Source organism: Trachemys scripta, chromosome 2, assembly GCF_013100865.1.
Source record: "Trachemys scripta elegans isolate TJP31775 chromosome 2, CAS_Tse_1.0, whole genome shotgun sequence".
Classification (NCBI taxonomy): Eukaryota; Metazoa; Chordata; order Testudines; family Emydidae; genus Trachemys; species Trachemys scripta.
In genome coordinates this window covers 230,745,871-230,766,746 of record NC_048299.1, presented here as the reverse complement: position 1 = coordinate 230,766,746, position 20,876 = coordinate 230,745,871, and positions in this window count along the sequence as shown.

The following is a 20,876-nucleotide window of genomic DNA, read 5'->3' as shown; positions in this document are numbered from 1 at the left end:
GCCACAGCCTTGCACCTTGTGGGCAGAGAAGGACTATCTGTCTGAATGGTTGGATTTTATATCCACTTTGCGCTTAAGTTATAAAGATGCAGGAAGGATGCTCTGGGGGTTAGGGATTCAGGGATCTTCAGTTCCATTCATAGCTTAGTCACAGACCTCTTGTGTGACTCTGGGCAAGTCACTTAGGCTATGTCTACACTGGCAATTGAACAACTAAACTTTTGTCATTCAGCGGTGCTAACCCTCCCCCCCCCCCCCGCCCGAAAGACAAATGTTTTGCTGCAGCAAGTGTCAGTGTGAATAGCGCGTTGTCGGCAGGAGCACTCTCCTGTCGACAACGCAAAAGCTGCTTGTTGGGCGTGGAAGTATTTTGTCGGCAAAAGCGCCAACAGACAGCAGCTACACTGCCTGACTTTTAGTGACACGGCTGTGTTGACACGGCCGTGTCGCTAAATGCTGTGTAGTGTTGACAAAGCCTTAATCCTCTCCGTGCCTCAGTTGCCTGTCTGCACAGGGGTGGTGTTGTGAGGATAAAACTGTGACTCAAGTTATGTCAATTGAATGACAAAACTTTTGTCCTTCAGAGGTGCTAAACCCCCCCCGCCCAAGACAAAAGTTCTGCCACGGCAAGTGTCCATGTGAACAGCGCATTGTCAGTAGCAGTGCTCTCCTGCCAACAACGCAAAAGCCGCTCGTTGGGCATGGAAGTATTTTGGCAGCAAAAGTGCTAACAAACAGCAGCTACACTGCCCGACATTTAGCGACACGGCTGTGTCGACATGGCCGTGTCGCTAAAGTTGTGTAGTGTAGACAAAGCCTAAGATGCTTCTGTGGTGAGGGCCAAGGCAGTGTAAATGACTACACCAGGTGCGTTGCAGAGGAGAATCAGGATCAACATCTTCAATATGGGTCATATTGAGTTTAAATGTACCCCTTTGAGTGGGGTAGATAAAAAGCCAATAAGGGGAGAGGGAGTGAAGACTGAATAGAGAAGAAATTGCATGAGAGTTTTAAGAGATTCTGAATCTGCATCTGAACTTCCCAAAGTTCATTCATGTCCCAATCTGGTGTTTCTGTTAAAGTCACATCTGTCAGACAAACACACATGGCAGTAAAAATGTTAAATGTTTCAGTCAGCAGGCTTGAAGGCTTCTGACCAAAACATTGTACTACTTGACTTCCAGAGGTGCATATCTAATAACGTACTTCATGATGTTTAAATACCAAATGCATCATTCTACTCCTTGATATTGGGTGCAAGAGAAATGACTCAATTTGGTGATGAGCCGAGTGTTACGGGCTGACAGTGATGGTAGTGGTGATTCTTCTGGCTACATCACTCTCTCTCTGAACCCGGATGCCTATAGCACGTAGCACACCACTGTCTGTATTCTCTGGGTCAGGATTTCATTTCACTACATCATAAGCTACTAACACAACCTTGTCATTGCAATTTGTCACGCTTTTTTGTGTGCTCTATATCTGACTGAATTCTCATCTCCCCAGCCCATAGGCTACTAGTCTGGAACAAATCTCTGAAACATAATGGAAAAGGATAACCATCCCCCTTTTCCTTCTCTCCCACCCCCAATAAGACTAAATAGACACAGCCACTACCACGGGTTCCATTCCACAGGCTCTGCATGTTGTATAACATCAACTCAAACTATCCTCTTTAAGTAAGAGGAACATGTTTTGGCTGTTAATGCTTTGGCTGAGGTTACTGCTGCTATCTCAGCTGTTGGGATTTCTGCAATGGTTAGTGTCACCTATGTACTGGCCAGCAAAAGAGCACCTTCTGAAGGACAGACTGGAGATCATAGTACTTGCAAAGTACTTAAGCCTTGAGTATTACCTTTTCTCCTCGTCCCCATCCTAAGCAAAACAGGTAAGTTTTTGAAAGAAGAAATTCTTAGCAATCAACTGTTCCACCTTTGTGACTGACCTGCGGTAAGGGAGGGAAAAGGTGTGTGACTCCTGGCTCTCTGGAAAACCTGGGGAGAGGCACCCCTTGTTCCACCTTGTCAAAGGTGCAGCCATCTCATATGGAAAGAGGGAGGAATCATAGAACTGACTTTGCTTCAGATAGGCTCTCCCTCTCCAGGTATAGCTGTTGAGGGCACTTCGTACATCACAGGACCCTAGTTTGAAAAGAAATGGTTGAATGTTTCCTGTGTGATCTTGAGAAAGTCAATTTATGCTGCACCTCAGTCCCCCAATGGAATAATGGGGACAGTAATTCTTTACCTCACAGGATTGTTGTGAGGATAAAATCCATTAATGTCAAAAAGCTCTCAGATACAGTGTTTTAAAATCCTTTCTCAGCAGGCTCATTATGTAACTGCTACAGATTTTTAGTAAGTCGCCACCCCTCTTGTGACATCACAACTCACACTCTTTGTGGCCAGCTTGAAAGGTATAGGAACTGCAGCCAGGTCATCCCAGTGGGAGAAATTCCAAAATTAAGCTTTCAGCTTGTAATTCATTCATCTTGCACATCCTGTATGCTTTATGGCAGTGGTTCTCAAAGCCGGTCTGCCGCTAGTTCAGGGAAAGCCCCTAGCGGGCCAGCGGGCTTGTTTGCATGCCACGTCTGCAGGTTCGGCCGATCGCAGCTCCCACTGGCTGTGGTTCGCCGCTCCAGGCCAATGGGGGCTGCGGGAAGGGCGGCCAGCCCATCCCTCGGCCTGTGCCACTTCCCGCAGCCCCCATTGGCCTGGAGTGGCGAACCGCGGCCAGTGGGAGCTGCGATCGGCTGAACCTGTGGACACGGCAGGTAAACAAACTGGCCCGGTCCGCCAGGGGCTTTCCCTGAACAAGCAGCGGACTGGCTTTGAGAACCACTGCTTTATGGTATTGTGTATATTTAAGAACATAAACCAAAATACAAAACTACAGTTAACCAGAAAAGCAAGACTTTGGAAGCTACATATGTGCTATGTGGCTTAGCTAATGTTGCTTCAGGAACCCTGACTTCAAGTGGTTTTAGCTGGCAGCCTTAAATATTTCATTATCATAGGGTTTCTTTGCATGTAATATGTATTTATGCCACTGTAAATCTATCAGCATTACACAATACATCCTGTTTCTTTATGTTAAAGAGAATCCATAGGAGAAAATCAGCAGCGCTATTAGCATATTTTCCCTTACGGCTCTACTGTCTTCTTTCTTCTCCACATTTCCTTATTTTTTAACCTCCTTTGACTTTGTACCAGGAGTGAGATTTAATACCATTGAGATACTATTTTGTCAAATGCCAGCTACTCGTGTTCTGGTAATTAATTTATATTCTGAACACCTAACGGTTAATTGGCAGGACAGGTAACTCTTTTACCCACAAATAATTATTTATGTATTAGTTGATAATAGGTATTTCTAAATAGGTCCTTCTCTAACTAAAATAAAAGTACCTACTTTTGTACTAAAAAAAAAAAATACAAAGAGACCACATATGTTTGCAAATAAAATTTTTGCAATGAAAGATATACCCGCCCTTCACTGCACTCACTAGCAGTGTCAAAGGCCAACAGGAGCAAGCAGAAGTGCTGTGCTGTGTATCAACAAGAAGGGACAGTCTTATTGTCTAGAATTATCATTTTTCTATTGCATTCCTTTTTTTTGTATTTTTAAAGAAAGTTGTTTTGTTGAAATATTATATGCTAGTCTTACATTGTGCTCTGTATATAACTGAATGAGCCCTATCTTGTAAACCAGTGGCCTCAAACACGTGGCCCACAGAGTTATTTGCTGCGGCCCACCACCCGCCCTCCCCCAGTGTGCTGCGTCCCTGCTCCTCTGCCTACCTCCAGGAGCTTCCTGCTGCCAAACTGCTGATTGGTGGTGCTTAGTACTTTCCAGGAGGGAGGGAGGAGGAGTGGGGAGCCGCGTACTCAGGGGAGGAGGTGGAAAAGAGGCAGGGCAGGGGCAGGGATTTGGGGAAGGGGTTGAAATAGGGGCAGGGAGGGGGCAGAGTTTGGGTGAGGACTTTGGGGAAGGGGTTGGAATGGGGCGGGGAAGGGGTGGGAAGAGGTGGAGCAGGGGCAGGGCCTCGTGGAAGGGGTGGAGTGGGGGTGTGGTTGGGGGCAGCAGGGGGGGGGGGGACGTTTGTATCTTCATATGAAAAGGTTTCAGTGATGTGGCCCTCGGGCCAATTTACTAGTCCTCATGTGGCCCTCATGATGATTTGAGTTTGAGATCCCTGTTGTAAACGCTTACATATCTAAGTGGTCCCATTGAAGTCAAGGGGACTGCTCATGTGAACAATAACTATTCATGTCTCTAAGGGTTTGTAGGCTCATATCATATGTTTTACTAGAGATGGGGTCAAGCTGCAAAGTTCGTGTCTTGACTTCTAACACCACAATGTTCAAATATGTTTGGACCAGGGATTTTAGATGGCCCATTATAAGAGAGGACATCTTTTAAAAAATTTGGATCTGGATTCAGATTCAGGTTTGAATATCTCTTAAGTTTGCGGGTAGCCAGATCTGGGGTTGTGATTTGGGTCTGTCTCTATAAGTTTTATTATAAAGCTCTTTTAAACCTGTCACATTTAAACCTGGATTACATCTCGCAAAGTTGATGTATAGAAAGCTAAATTAAAATTCCTCCCCCACCCTCTCAAGAGAAAAAACAACCTCTTTCTCTTCAGGTGGGTCTTGTATGATGTAGACTGAAATTTTTACAAGTGATCATACACATCTCTTGTGGTGAGATGGCAAAGTCACATCTGGAGGAGCTAAGCAGTTCTAGAAGGAGAATACATATTGCACACTTGTCCTTAGCAGAATTAATTTACATACCTTCAAATCTGGATCAATTTCAAAGTTGAAGCCAGGGATGTTTCTTGCTGAAGTTTGGGGCACCCTCCTCTGACGTTTTTATTTGTTCAGCATAGTAATGTTAAACTAAATATCTATTATAGTATAACAGGGGTCAGCAACCTTTCAGAAGTGGTGTGCCGAGTCTTCATTTATTCATTCTAATTTAAGGTTTCGCGTGCTAGTAATATATGTTAACATTTTTAGAAGGTCGCTTTCTAGTCTATAATATATAACTTAACTATTGTTGTATGTAAAGTAAATAAGGTTTTTAAAACATTTTAAAATGTTTAAGAAGCTTCATTTAAAATTAAATTAAAATGCAGAGCCCCCCGGATCGGTGGCCAGGACTCAGGCAGTGTGAGTGCCACTGAAAATCTGCTCGCGTGCCGCCTTCGGCACACGTGCCATAGGTTGCCTACCCCTGTAGTATAATATGGCAGTGAAAAAACATGAGTCTACATGTTTTTGCTATTTCACATACGCCCAGCTTGTGTGAATTCCACTTTTTCAGTGTAGAAGGTATAATAACTGTGTAGAACTATGGAGTGAGTACCACTCTCTGTAAATTGTATTAACATTTGATTAAGTAAATGTTGAATAAGCTTGATCTCAGACTGGAATTTTTTCAGTGAAATTACAATGAGACCAAATGTGCCATGTCTGACCGAACTAAGTTAAACAAATTCATTTTTTCACAGAGGCACATAAAGTTTTTTAAGACAAAATTGCCACATAATGGTATAAGGCCTACTTCCTGGCTTTATTACTGGTTGAAATTGCCTGAGATAGATTCAGTATTCAAGGAATTTCCTGTGACATGAACATGACTGGAGAAATAATTTTCGACATTAAATTTGGTGAACTGTTGAACTTTGTTAATATTTTTTGCAGTGTTCAATTCATTTTTAATAAATTGTACAGCACTGGCAGCAGACTGAAGTCCAAAGCCCAAAGATTGAAAGTCTGAACAGGTCAAAGGAAAAAATAGTTGGCTTGAGATCTCGTGCCTGTTAAAATACTAACTAGAAAATTAGGCAGGAAAAACAGTTACTCTCAATATTTTTGTATCTTTGATCAGCTGGTTGAAGAGAAGTAATATGACAAACAGGAAATTACAAAGAATAACTATTTTGACTGTAGTGGAAATAGCGACTTAGGTAGCTGCAGTTCAAACTAGATACAGAATATTTTTCTGGAATTTAAAGGAAAGGTATCCAGATGTCTAAACATTCTACTCAATGTGGCTTTTATTTCAGTTTTGGCACGCCTTCAGAAAACTGGTAGACAAGTTTAGCTGGAAGACTTTTTCCAGCATATTTACATAATTTCATACATATTTTATGCTTCTGCATTACATCTTTTAGCAGTGGTCATATTTAATTTTAAGATTCTCTTAAAATATTACATATATTTGTATGAATTATTTCATTGCCCCACGTCAAAATGCTTTGTATATTAAGAAAACGTTTAGGCCTGTGAATGGCTACAGTAAACACAAGTGAGGGTAATCTCTGGAGAAAGACATTACTGAGTATTCAGTGAAGTGTCTCCATATAATTGTAACATACTGTTCTCAAATGAGTTAAAAATGAATGGTGGTGGAAGAAAATTGTTGTATCTCATTTAGACACAACCACATGTTTGGTACTGTGCATTTCTAAAATAAAATGTCAAGTCAGTGTTCTTTGTGGGTCCACTGAAAAATCAAAATAATGGTTCTTACTTGGAAAGCCAAGACAGAGAGACCTATACCAGAGCAAATAGATAATAAAGTAAATACAAATCACCTCCCTGAACTTTAAGCAAGGGGGCTGGGGGTTGTCTGGCTGGCCGGGAGAAGAGGGCAATGCTTTCTGGCTTGGGGGGAGGAGGGGAGATGTAAAACTTCTGGAAAAGCAGTCAGTGTGGTGAATGACTCACCACCTAGGAATGAGGGGTTTAAAAAGGTCAGCCTGGACCTGCAGTTGGGGTCAGCAATGCACTTGAGGGCTACATCTTTTAGCGAGCAGCTGTTGCATGATAAATAGCAAGGACAATATAGTACTTTATGGCCTGATCCTGCAAGTTGTTGAACATGGTCTGCTCCCACTGATATCAGGTGGGGCAGCCAGCACCTTCCAGGTAGTGCTTAATACATTGTTCAGTTGGGCCCCTATAGAGTTTATCGGTATTTCCTCCTCTCCTGGCCATGAATCTATTTGTCTATCTAGACTTATCTGTTCTGTTACATTGGGGGTCTGTTTGTTTCAGAATTATTTTAAGGTTGAGTCCAAAACATTTTAAAAAAAATCACATCTATTTTTTAAATAAATTTATCTGTCACATTATGTCCATGAAAAGAAAAAGACTTCTGGCTTTTCGTGAATGTTTATCCATGTTTTACATTCTGTGTTTTTAATTAAATGAAGAGTGTAGAAGGGACTGTTTATACAATGTGTGTATATACAATTAAGGGGAAAAGAGGCCCCTTTCTAACATAATCAAATTATTATTCTGGGTCTTGTTCAGAATTACATGTAACTCAGATGAGTAAAACAGCAGATACTATTCAAAACTAACTTCATTTTCTTTCAACAGAGACGAGAAAAAAAGACAGAGATCTTACAGATAGATATAGATCAGATAGATATTATAACAATTTGACAATATTGTGTGCTTATATAGCACCTCCATCTGATGATCTCAATGCACTTTTCAAAGAATAATTAACCCTTGTTAATTAAGATAAGTATTGTATTCCTTCTTCAGATGAAGAAACTGAGGGATAGAGAGAATTAGACCACAATTTCCAGTTTATTTTAACTTCATTTGGGCTGCTGGATGGTCAGCACTTCTGAAAATCAGGCCCAAGGTATCTCAAGTTGAGTGCCCAAACATTAAGATACCTAAATTCTGTGGCCACTTTTGAAAATGCAGCCAAGGACCAGATCCTTGAAGATATTTAGGCTCCTAACTTCAATTGAAATCAATGATTCTGGGTTGAAATGACTTAGCCTTGATCCCAGAGGAATGACATAGGTTGGTATGGATCTCAGAGCTCCTGACTCCTACTCTTGTGCCTTAACCACTATGAGACCATCCATGTTCCCTAAACAAAGATGGATGGATGTAAAATTATAATAAAAAGCCACTTTGATAGATATACAGCTCTACCCCAAAAGAATGCTGTCCTCAGGAGTAAAAAAAAAATCTTACCACGTTATGGGTGAAACCGCGTTATATCGAACTTGCTTTGATCCGCCAGAGTGCGCAGCCCCACTCCTCCTCTCCCCCGTAGTACTGCTTTACTGCGTTATATCCAAATTCATATTATATCCGGGTCGTGTTATATCGGGGTAGAGGTGTATGTGCAATAAAAACTCTCTACGGTGAGAGGGGCTATTCTAAATTATTACAATGGGGCAGTGTGGGGGAAAGTTGTGAGCATTTTCATTTGCCAGGGAATGTGTTTGCTTGATTGTTAACTTACCATGATGATACCAGGATTTCCCGATGCTTACTAATACAGAAAAATCTCGCCTCTCCTCTGTATTATTCCTCAAGAGAGGTAGAAAGGTGGCTGCCTTCATATGCAAAAGGTGTAAATTTGTTATATCCAAAATGGAAAATAATAATGTAAATCAGCTTATGGTGTATGTGAGTCAAAATAATGGATGTAGTGTGTTTCTGTTACATAACCATCTAAGTTCCCAAAATCAGTTGAGGAACCAGCCTGGCAGTCTAGTGACAATCTAGCAGGCTGCCATTTGAGTTTGGGTCCCAGTTTAGTCCCCCTTCATGTCCCAAATTGGACAGAGGCTGGTAGCACTGTGCAGTGGCTGCACAGAGACCCTGCAAGGGAGCCCCTCACCTCATTCTCTAGCACAGAACCCACTGCGGTGATTCAGCAATAATAGGGAGAATCTTTGGAGGACTCTGTCTAGTCTTCCTTCAGCGGAGAGAGGATTGCTGCACTGCAAGTTGGAGTAGAGATTTTAAAAGAAAGGGCATTAGACGTCTTGGAACCAAGGAACAGCTTGGAAAGCCAAACAGTTCTTATTCATGTGTTATTTATTATGGTGTTGTTATTTATTATCAAATGAACTCTATCTATCTGGTCACTACGGTACAGCTCAGCATCCATGTTTATTTTTCACAACCATGCTCCAATTTGCTGTGCCCCCAAAAGCAGAATCCAGACATAGCAGATATATTTAGCAGCACAGATCAGTCTATTTGGAAGGTGATTTGCATCTTAAAAATGGGTGAGCTTTCAGCAATGGTATGTGAGAGAAGAGAAATGTCCCTATTCCACCTTTATAAATACATGCATGATTCTCCAGTCCAGTAGGACCTACTCTTTTTATATTTTTTAATTTTTATGTATGTAGGTATTTATATATTTCCTTGGAAATATGCTTAATTAATCAAAACTCTTGAAGCGCTCCAAAGATGCATAGCAGTATATGAGAGCTGGGAAATATTATTAATTACTGCTATTGTTACATAGCCTGCACTGCAGATTCTGAATCTAAGTTTATAAACAAAAATATTATCTTTGCATTTTCCTCAGGTATGAAGAGACGATGAACCAGCATGCAAACAGAGCTTGGATATTTGTGTGAGTAATCAACAGGAAGGGAATAAGTCATTCAAATCTGAAAAGCTGGGCCCTCATCATGCGATGTGCTGCACACCTTGTGCAAGGTGCTGTGTACCCTCATTTCCCATTGACTTCAATGGGTACAGAGGACACTCAGCACCCCACAGAATGTGCTCACTCCCCCTCAGGCTCTGTTTCTTACTTTCCAAAATTGAATGCCTAAAAGGAGTCTTTACTATTGATTATATGCACAAATGTTCTCTCTGGACTAGACTCTGGGTCAGCAATTAGAATATATATCAACCTCTATTTGGGCTAATGTTAGGAGCCATCACAGGGCAGTGTGGTCTGGTAGTTAGAACATGAGACAGGAGTCAGGAAGCCTGAGATCTGGTTCCCATTTGGCCACTGGTACTTTGTGACTTTAGGAAAGGCACTGAACCTGTCTCTCTAATTTCTGCCATCCGTAAAAGGGGAATGCCATATCTACTGGCACCTATCTTTGTAGTGCTTCTGAGATTGTCACATGAAAAGTACCATGGATGGATCTTGGTTTACAGTCTTCCAAAGCAGAATAAAGTTTCACGATTGACAATTGCACACATGCAAGGCACATTTGTATTGATTTACTGTTTGTTTCTTGTTTTCTGTTGGGCTTGTTCATCTTTTTTTTTTTTTTTTAACCAAATGGCTGCTAACATTTCTGGAGGCAGGAGTAGTGGTTCTTAAATGCTACCTAGTGTGAGTAGCTTATGTAATTTGTGTTTTAATTTTGTACAGAAGCACATATTGGGTGTGCGTGCCTCATCTTTGAAATGGTTTCATTTCAAGCATTCTTAAATTCATAGAAAAAAATCATCTTGTTAACTGAATATTTCATTGTACATATTTCATTTATGAATACACACTGAAAATAGGGGGATTATTTCTAAATTATACTGATGAAAGCTCAAATTCTGCACATCTTTCAAAGTCAATGGTGAGTCATATGCACAAACCTATGGGGAGAAATTGGCCCAGGCGGTACAGTAGTGAATGTAACAATATTATTGTTACTAATATGAAAAAGAAAATAAATACAATGCCTGGTTTGGTGAATGGAACAGAATGTAGCCCACTGGGGTAATCAGGTTGGAACTTCATCCCTATATTTTACACTACAGTTCAGTTCCTCATTCATATATGTATGTCTATGAGTTTTAAAGAGTTTGTGGAACTCTCATTGCTGCAGCTCCTCATATCATTCTTAAACTAGTCGACTTTTCCACACAAGTTCTTCTCTGCACATTCCAGAACAGAAGTGCCAAACTGTATGACACAAAGAGCCATGTTAGTAACTTGCCTGGGGACTGAGAGAAACAGCTGAAATGACAACATTTTAAGTAAAATAGAAATTCACACCCCCACACTTGCTTGCACTTATAGCTTTCTGATAGATGTATGGAAATGGCATATTGTTTGGGTTCACCACTATTTAAAACCTACAACAGCTCAGCTTTGTCCTCATCATCCTGCAATTACATGGAGAGTGTGGGCCAGAAGTAGGGCCATATTAAGACATATGCACCACATAGCCGTGCCTAGGACTTCAGCTACTTGAGGCGCATGATGAGATCAGAATCTCAGTTTATTTAAAAAAAATTAAATTCTAGCCCTGGAAGAAAGGTTTGAAAACATGAACCAAGTGTAACTGATGCCTGACAGAGTTTGCAGCCATCTTGAAGTAATAGCTCAAGAGGTGTGAGCTTCCCCATTCATCTTAACTATTAAACTTGCTGGTATTGTAAGGAGAGGTGGGGACATGACAGGAGGTGGGATCATCAGGGTGCATTTGGAATATTCCATGACCCCTGGATTGCCTTCATTCAACCATGGTCCCAGACAGAATTTGGATGCTGGATGCTCTACCAAATATCTATTAAAACCCTTGAAATGTATGGAATGTAACATTTGGGTTGGGAATATAGTTTTTATCATAACAATCTGTTCAAAGTATGTATATCCATTCTAAATGGTGTGCATTTTATTGCTATAGAGAACAAGGGAAGATCCCTAAACTATTAATTCAGAGAAGTGAGTGATCCTATAAGCCACATTCTTCCAACCAGTTTTCTTCTACACATTCAGAGTGATAACACAGGCTGTAGCATGGATGCACAGAAAGTGCTATCATACTTCAACTCCTTAGCTGTAATGATTTTAAATGACCAGTTGGTTCTACCTTACCAATTCCACAGCTGAAGGATGAAACAACTGTGTTTTCCTGCATCTTGCAAAATCCTCAAAATTGGAAACTGGAAGAGCCATTTTAAAAATAGTGATAGTTGTTTCATCTGCAGACTAAGGGATGACTCTGTGAGATGATAATGGTGTCAATGGGAAATGAAGCTGCTCAGGATCAACCCTGGAACTTCCTCACAATCCAATCAGGGCATTTTAAAGCAATTGTTTTTCATTATGGGTACTTTAATTCCCCTGCCTCTAAACCAAATCATTTTTGTTTATATACGAAGTGTCAACAGACACTGTACATATTGAACTCATAAAAGTCTTGTGTAACACACTGCTCAGAAAAAAGACAAAAAGAACTGAGGCATACACAAACATGCTAGTCAAAACAGTTTAAATTGTACTTTAAGGGTCCCACTGCAGGAAGATATTGCTATTTACTTTCTCCAAGAACTGGGGGTTAACATGAATGCTAAAAAAAGGGGGGGGGGGGGGAAGAGGGAAAAGAAAAGTGATAACACTTTAAGTTCTTGCTAATCCTGATTTTTGCTTTTTTGTCTCTTACCAGAAGCTATTTTGCCATGAAAGCTCAAAGATTTCAGCAGTTTACATTTAAAGTAGCTCCTTTTTTCCCCTTCAGGTATCTCAAAATATTTGGCAGCTACCATAACTATCTAGAGTTTGTGTTATAGAATTAATTTTTTGTAAATCTTCAAGATCAGGAAAGAGTATAGCATTTGTTTTGCATACATTCTTTGAACAGAAATCTTTGATTTTAATATTTTTGGAAGACTATTGATGTAAGAGAAAACCTTCTTTAAATGGTTAGGAATAAAATATTGAAGTAATACAATACAGCAGTTTTGGGACAAGTACTGCATAAATCAGCTAAAGGCCCTTTAAAGCACATAACTGGCTGGCAAGACCAGACCCATTTCAAACCTGTCATAACACCAGCTTGTTTTTCAGTTCTATAACTCAGATGTCTGGATCTGAGTAACTTTTTTTTTCTTCAGGGTACAATACAAATATTATAATGAGAAGCACTGTACAATCTGTGTGCATCTGAGTACATCTATTGTACACACAACAGATAGTTCTCATCTCTTCTCTAAATCTTGTCTGTGTATAAATTATTTAATATTGCTGGTAGCAGCCATAATATGGGAAGCACTCACCAAACATAAAAGAGGGTATAGTCTCTGTTTCCAATTGCTTAGGATGTAAGGCCCTGATCCTGCTCTGTGCTTTATGGTGATGGACTCCTGCCAAGCCCCACTAACTACCCACATGGAGTTTATTGCAGGATCATAATTGGTTGTATAAAATACCCACTCATACCTACTGCACAGTGTGTCTAGATTCACACAAAAATGCAATGGTTTAAAACAGAATGAACCTCATGAACATGCTGGATGACTCACAAGAACAGAAGTTTGGGGGCTGGTATGGTATTTATTCACTTGCATTTTCTTTATCACTAGTAGACCCATTGCATATTTCAGGGACATGTTTTGAATTAGTCAGAATGTTAAAGAAACCTGAACAGATTATATAATTTGTAAAAATGTATTTTGCTGATTACATAGTTTTTGCAAACAATGACTGTTTTAGGGTATATCATGACAACCAGCCGAAACAAGACCAAACGTTTCCATCGGGTAATCAAAAAGAATTAAAGTTAGAATAGATATAAGCACTAACATTATGGGGTCATGGAAATAAAGTTTATTAGTTGGAATTCCTCAGTAATATGATGATTCATACAGTCTCAGACAAATCTGGGTTGTGTTAATAACTGTTCTCAAACACACTGGTCTCTCGTGGTACCATAGTTGGTAGCCAAGGTCAGGAATGCTCTAGCCCAGGATTAACAGATTATTGCATGGTGAGAGTTGAATATGGTAAGTAGTATAAAATGTTTCTTTTCAAATTAATAATACTTTTTCTGCTTTCTGGAATAGTTTGTTTTTAGTTGTGACTAATTATTAGATTGGGGAAAATACCTTATAAAAATATTCTGTGAATATTAGCGAGAGTGAAAAAATGAGTTCATTTCAGCTTTGTTTGTGGCTTTCTGTGATTATCCTAGAGAATGAGTTTACGGCAGGAAAGTTTGCAGAAACTGCAAATATTAAATTAATATCACAAAATATTCTCAGAAATAGAATGTTGAAGTTGTAAACACAAAGATTAACGCTGGTTACCTGATTATACTCACATACTCAGGGACAGAAGCATAGCATGTGACCTATTTACCAAACTAAAACATCAATTAAAACTCAGTTTTTTTGAAAAATCATGTTAGTTAAGAATCTACAGACTAAGAATTATTGCAGAGTCTATTCACCAAATAATCTGACAAATGTATAAATATAAAGACAACTGTAAACTGCTCATGGACAGTTCTCAAGAAAGATTACATTTGTTCACTAAATTATACATTACAAGCTGTTCACTTAGCTCTACTCATTATTTAATTAATCATTTGAACAGTGAGCTTAACAATTTTAGATTTCCCTTTAGAAACAGAGTCGGTAGGCAGTGATGGAAGAAGGAGAAGGTATGGAGGAGGGGAACTTTAAAGGCAGGGGAATGAGACAATTAATGAAGAAGTAGTGGGACAAGGTCTGGGCCATGTCTAGGCAAAGCAGGAGAAATTTGAGAATGTTTTTTCCATTCAGATTTTAAGTAGTCAAATTATGCAGGCTTTACCATATCAAATCTTGCATTTATATCAGTGGGAGTTTTAATTGGCTAAGGATTACAAAATGTACCCAAAATATTTAATTTTTTCATAGTATCAACATAATGAACATCTATATCCTACAAAGATATGCATACAGTAAGTCAATTTTTTCTCTGTTGTATTGGTGCAACTCCCACTGAAGTTATTGCAGAGGGACCTGTACCAATGTAACTGAGAAGAGAATTTGGCTTAAGGTGATTATTATACTGTGAATGAAGAGGAAAATGGTCCACTGGCTCTAATTACACTGATGCCAATTGACCCTGATACAACTTCCTGGAATTCAGTTAAGTTACATCAAGGATGAATTTGTCCCATTATAATTTTTTTATTGTAAAAAGAACCTTAACTACAGTTTATTTAAAATTTTTAAAGAATTCCCTTTTTAAATGATGGATTTAATATTAAATTTTAAATTGTGAAAAAAGTGTATCTGACTGAATAAAGCTTAAGCAATGCAACCTGACAGATGTTAACAGATACTATCTAATATCTCTGCATGAAGGTTGCATTGTGAGTCATAAAGTTCAAGGTCATGTGTCTATAACTACCCAGAAGGGTCTGTTCTCTACTTGATGTGGAAATGTAACTCACATTATTGTTAATGCAAGATACAGATGCACACTGGAAAGAGAATTGACCAGTCTTCCAAAAGACAGTGTAATCAGGAGTGAAGTGATTCATAACCAGACCCCCAGTTGTGGTAACTTTATTTTATTTTGATGAAATAAAACTCATACAACAATAAATGTATCACCATATTTTAAAAGATATACCAGGGATATGCTATTAGACCTTTTTAGAAAAGAGTTTCTTTTTCTCCCCACGCAAAATTTCAACGTAATTTTTTTTACCATTTTTGTCAGAACTTTCCATGGAAAATTTGTATTTTTTTGCAAAATATTTAGGCTGAAAATCAAAATATATTAACGCAAACTGACATTATAGTGCCTCATAGAAGTTGTAGTTTGGGTGCTGTGACAAAGTTCCTCCTCTATCTTGGTGGGTCCTGTGCTTATTGGCGGATTTTCTTGCCTCAGAGATTCACCATGTGGGTTGGGGAACAGCCCAGAGACCTTCCCCTCTGGAAAAACCGACAGTCCAGGTCAATTGGGAGGTCTGGGGGGAACCTGGGCCTGCCCTCTACTCTGGGTTCCAGCCCAGGGCCCTGTGGACTGCAGCTGTCTATAGTGCCTCCTGTAACAGCTGCATGACAGCTACAACAACCTGGGCTACTTCCCCATGGCCTCCTCCAAACACCTTCCTTATTCTCACCACAGGACCTTCCTCCTGGTGTCTGATAACGCTTGTGCTCCTCAGTCCTCCAGCAGCACACTCTCCCTCTCCCTCTCAGCTCCTTGCATCTCTTGCTCCCAGCTCCTCACATTCACACCACAAACTGAAGTGAGCTCCTTTTAAAACCCAGGTGCCCTGATTAGCCTGCCTTAATTGATTCTAGCAGCTTCTTCTTAATTGGCTCCAGGTATCCTAATTAGCCTGCCTGCCTTAACTGGTTCTAGCAGGTTCCTGATTACTCTAGTGCAGCCCCTGCTCTGCTCACTCAGGAACAGAAAACTACTCATCCAGTGACCAGTATATTTGCCCTCTACCAGACTCCTGTACCATACTGGTCTGGGTCTGTCACAGTGCCTTATGCTTGTATTATGCTCCCATTCTCCTTTGGGCCAGGCACTCTGGCTTGAACAACATTTCCCATGCTGCTCCACTTTTTCTCTTGTTGGTAAGGAGAGAGTTGGCCATGGTGCACTATGGAAGATGTAGTCCTTCCAGACAGCCCAGCCTATAGAGGAGAATGATGCATAAGGATCCCAAACGGTGAGGCACTCTGGCTCCATTTTGTACAGAAATATTTTTGATTTTCGCCAAAATATTTCTTTTTTTGTGTGTGTGTGCAAAATATTGAATTATTCTGCAGAAAGCAGACACTTTTTGCAAAAAAACCTTTTATTCAAAAACCCAGTTTTCCATCAAAAAACAGCGTTGATGGAATGTTTTGACCAGCCCTCTACACACTTTAAAAGTGGAGAGTTTAACATATACTCACCCTTGTTAATGGTCTTTCTTGCATCATCTCCCCTTTCTTCTTCTCCATCCATCCCAGGTCCTCTATAACTATTGTCATCCTTTTATTTCTTCAGCTAGAGTTTTCTCTCATTCCCACCTCTTCCTGTTTTTTCTTTTCATAAACCCTCTCTCTTAAGGATATATTATCTCCCTTCCTTTTCATCTCTTCGTTTGTTCTTCACATTCCTTCTCATGATCACCCTTCCGCTGACCATCTCCCATCACTTTTGCCACTCTCCTTCTTCTCTCCATCTCTGTATTTACTGTGTCCATGGTCCCGCTTTACATTTTCCCCATTTGTCTCCATCTGTAGCTAAGAAACCCTGCAGATCAGATGTTGCTGACTGATTCAGCCGTTTCAAACTGCTGTCCCCCTATGTAGGCCAAAAGCCTGCAGTGACTTCTCTGATGCTGCCTTTCTCCCTGGGCACTACAGGGAGTTGCGTCAGAGGAGTAGGCAAATCTTCACTCAATTTTTCATACTCTTCTCAACAGCTCTTTAGTGCTCAACACTTTGTTGAGAGTTGGGGCTGCATACACCTATTTGTGCCCTTCTTTAGGCTGCTCTCTACCCTTCCATGCCTGAGAGTGATTAGTGCCTAGGATCTCTGCTCTCATTAGTATAGAACAGAGGATCCCTCTGCTTGAGACCTCTGTATGTCCAGATGGGAATCACTAAAGGAGATCGAATACTCTAGGAACCCAAGTGCTTACAGGGGCTACAGTTACTGTGCTAATATCATCATGGCCTGAAATTTTCAATAGTTAGTCCAGTTTTTACTTTTAAGAATGCCATTTAGAAACCCAGATGAAACTGTATATATATAGACAGTATGGGATGTGGGTTTATCTACTAGATACAGTCTGCACTGCACAAGGAATTCAACAACTAGCAACAATGAATAGTTGAGGGGATACGTAATTTAAAGGACTATGATTTACACTGAGCCAGACTTTATAAAAATTCCACATTGCCTAAAAATTCCATATATCGATCATACTTTTTCTATATTTCCTCTCCCATCATTAGTGATATTTATACCAAGAACCTGTGTAAAGATACGTCGTCTAACCAGCCTGTGAAATTCCAGTGTTTGTGTACTTTACAGCCAACTCGTTCAGTTGAATGTCATTAGTGATTGGCAATCCCCCTAAAGATTTGGTTTGGCTTTTTTCCAGTTAGTATCCACACATGTCCAAATCTCTTTCAAGTTGCCTTATTGACCTTCATAACAGATTCCATTCATTCTTTTGCCTGATTCCCTTTCTTTACAGATCCAGTGGATACTTGTTGTAGAAAGAATAGATGCTGGACAAAGTCATGCCAGGCCCTGAAAAGCTTTAAGGGAGGCCATGGGCCATAACACATTTCCTCCTTAACATGCAGCGGTGTTGCAGCAGTAACACCTCACCTTCAGTGAGGCCTCTCAGAAAGAGCAAAAGGCTGTGGCTGCTGGTTTCTGCCAGTGGCTCTCTATAGTACGTAATACCTCTTGACCTTGCCACAGTGCATGACATTTGAATGACACATGAAGGATTGTGTAGATTCTAAGGTGCACCATGAACCCCTGAGAACCACTAGCTTGAAGTGACCACGTGTGTTGAGAGCAATAATGAGGCCCTACAGACTGGCTTGCAGACCCTGTCAGCTTCACCAGAGATATGGACTGAGAGTAGGATGGGCTGAGAGTAGGAAAATACCTGAATACTTCTCGATCCTGACAAAAAAGGGTTGAATTTGCTTTAGGGATAGTAGAAAATGTTAATTATTTTTTTAATAGTGACCTGTCCCTGACTGTGGTGCCACAAACAGCAGATTGACTCTATTAGAAGAACAGTTGTTAAAAAGGAGGCCATCTCTTTGCAAAGAGAGTCTTGCATTTTTGGCTGGTCCCGTGAAATAATTTTTTACTGCCTCCTGGCCAACACTTGCCAACAATTACCATACTGCACAGTCTAAGGATATTGGCTAAGGGCAATAACATGATTCTTTGAAATACATCCCTGACTCATTTTACATTTAAAAAATTGCATCTGCGAGTTGTAGGTGGGATCTTTAGGTTCCTCACCCACATCTTCCTGCAGAGGTGGAGCCCAGCTGCTTGTTCCTTTTCATTTCAGTTGTCAGTGTACATCAATTTATATTTTCAAGCCTATCTCTGTAAGGAAAAAGGCTAGAAACATACTTAATTTTTTTTCATGGAAGCTGAGTTTCTCTTTATATTTTGAGAGGGCCCCTGGAACTGATGTTTTGAGGGGTACAAAGATCATCTCTTTCTCTAATCACACAAAAAACATCAGAGTAATCAGCATGCTGGGAAAGGAAGGGCAGAAAAATTATGGGACAATTTAATGGTGATTTAATGAAAATTGGTAGCTGACAGCATCACTCTGTTGAGGAATCTCTGGATCAGCTTTACACTTTAGGCCATGGTGGTTGTGAAAGAGGAGAATAAATGGAATCTGATCTTGTATTGAAACAAAACTCCTTGTTACTCACTGCCTTTGGGACATGAACATTTTTGCCAGCATCATCTGCTATTTTCCCAAAATGCATCCCCAAATTTGTAGTAGTTGCATTTGTAAAAGTATCTTGTATTAAATCAGGCCAGCGTGTATTCCCATTTGGCACTTTCTTTAGAAAGTGTGTGTGACTGTAATGCTCATGCAAGAAAGGGACTAATTGTGCTAGCTTGAGACAAGTGGTGCAGGAAGACATGGTGTAAGTTTCCCTGCACCACTTTGCCAATGCACCTCAGTCTTGCCTGCAACAACTCTGCTATTTCAGTCCCAGGGCTCTTTTGAGCAGAAACTGCCAATCATGTAAAATTGTGTGGTTGTTTTGTAATATGCTCAAATGGGAACAAGGATGAAACCATCAAACTCAGTTTCACTTTTGACCCATCCCTGTGAACTTTGGTCACCACAGGTGGAACACATACTGTTCCTAATAAAAATGCAGTCAGGATAAGAATGTTTTACATCTAAAGCACACCTGGGCATCAGTACTATTAATTCCCATCTAAAATGATCTGTTCAGCGTAAAATACGTATCAGTAACACAAGTGAGGACCTGAGCATATCGATAATGATGAGTAGGGCCAGGAGCACTAAGAAAAGGAAGTATAATGAAGAATTACAATCAGAAAGTGTATTAAGGGAAAGCTTGCTTAATGAGACTATTGGTACCAACTACATTATTCATAGGGCCTTCTGATTAGAGACAAATGTCAAATGTAATGTACATTCCTGGGTGGCAAGTCCTCATTTACATTTCAAATAAATACTTATGGTTCCAAGCTTTCACGTAGCAAACTGTACTTTTAATATTGAATAACTTTTGTGACATGCCCAATTCACCTCTAGTCAATAATGCAACAGCAGGGTATAGTTGTTTGGTGTAAAATCTTATTTTGATTGAAAAGTCACACAAAGCAACATACACCTGAAAGCTCACCAATATTTTCTAAATACGGAGCCTGCAGAGTGGAATAGGGCTGTGTGAAGTGTTATAAAATTTTCCTTCCTCTCTTCCCATGTCTCTCTTCCCATCTTTCCTCCTCCTCCTGTCGGTATTATAACCAATGTGTTTTCATATTTAGGAAACTCATGGCAGCTCTGCAGATGTAAGGCAGTGTGGCCATCTCTCCTGGTCTCAGTAGGCATTTTTCCCCACTTCTCCCTGCATCAAAATGTTCTCAGCACAAGCTGTGTTCTTCTTATCCCTCCTATCCCTGGCACCAGTTGTGTATTTTCCTTTGGCCTGGTCCCCATCTTTTTCCCTTTTGTAGCTTTGTTTTCTTTCCCAATAATAATTTCTGTTTCAGTTTCATCACTTCATATACATATGACTCCCTTCAACTGGTATGTATCTTGGTGGGTGACTCTCCCAAACCAAGAATGATTATATGGTGCAGCATAACCAATGGATTCAGATCCATTTGCATTTGCCATAAAGAACTAGCAGGGCTGTGTTGAAATGAAGTCTCTCATACAGCATGCCTTGTAATATCCTGGGAGATACAATCGACATATTTCTCTCCAGGATTTTGAATCAACCTATGAAGACCCTGTCCCAGATAATCCTTTCTAGCCCAGTGCAGAATAGGACAGAACTTTTAGAATTACGGTCAGTTCTATGTGAATACTTACACAGTGTGGACATGATCAGTGAAGCTCATCATTTGAGTCTCAATGACTTGACTAAAAGAGCTTTTTTACTAACTTGGGACTTAACATCAGGAGGTAGATCAGCTTTTTTCAAAGCCACTTTGACAGATATATGTGCAATTTATAGAAAAAAAATCAGTTTCAGTGCTTCAGAATACATAGTAAATACACCTCTACCCCAATATAACACAACCCGATATAACACGAATTCGAATATAACGCGGTAAAGCAGTGCTCC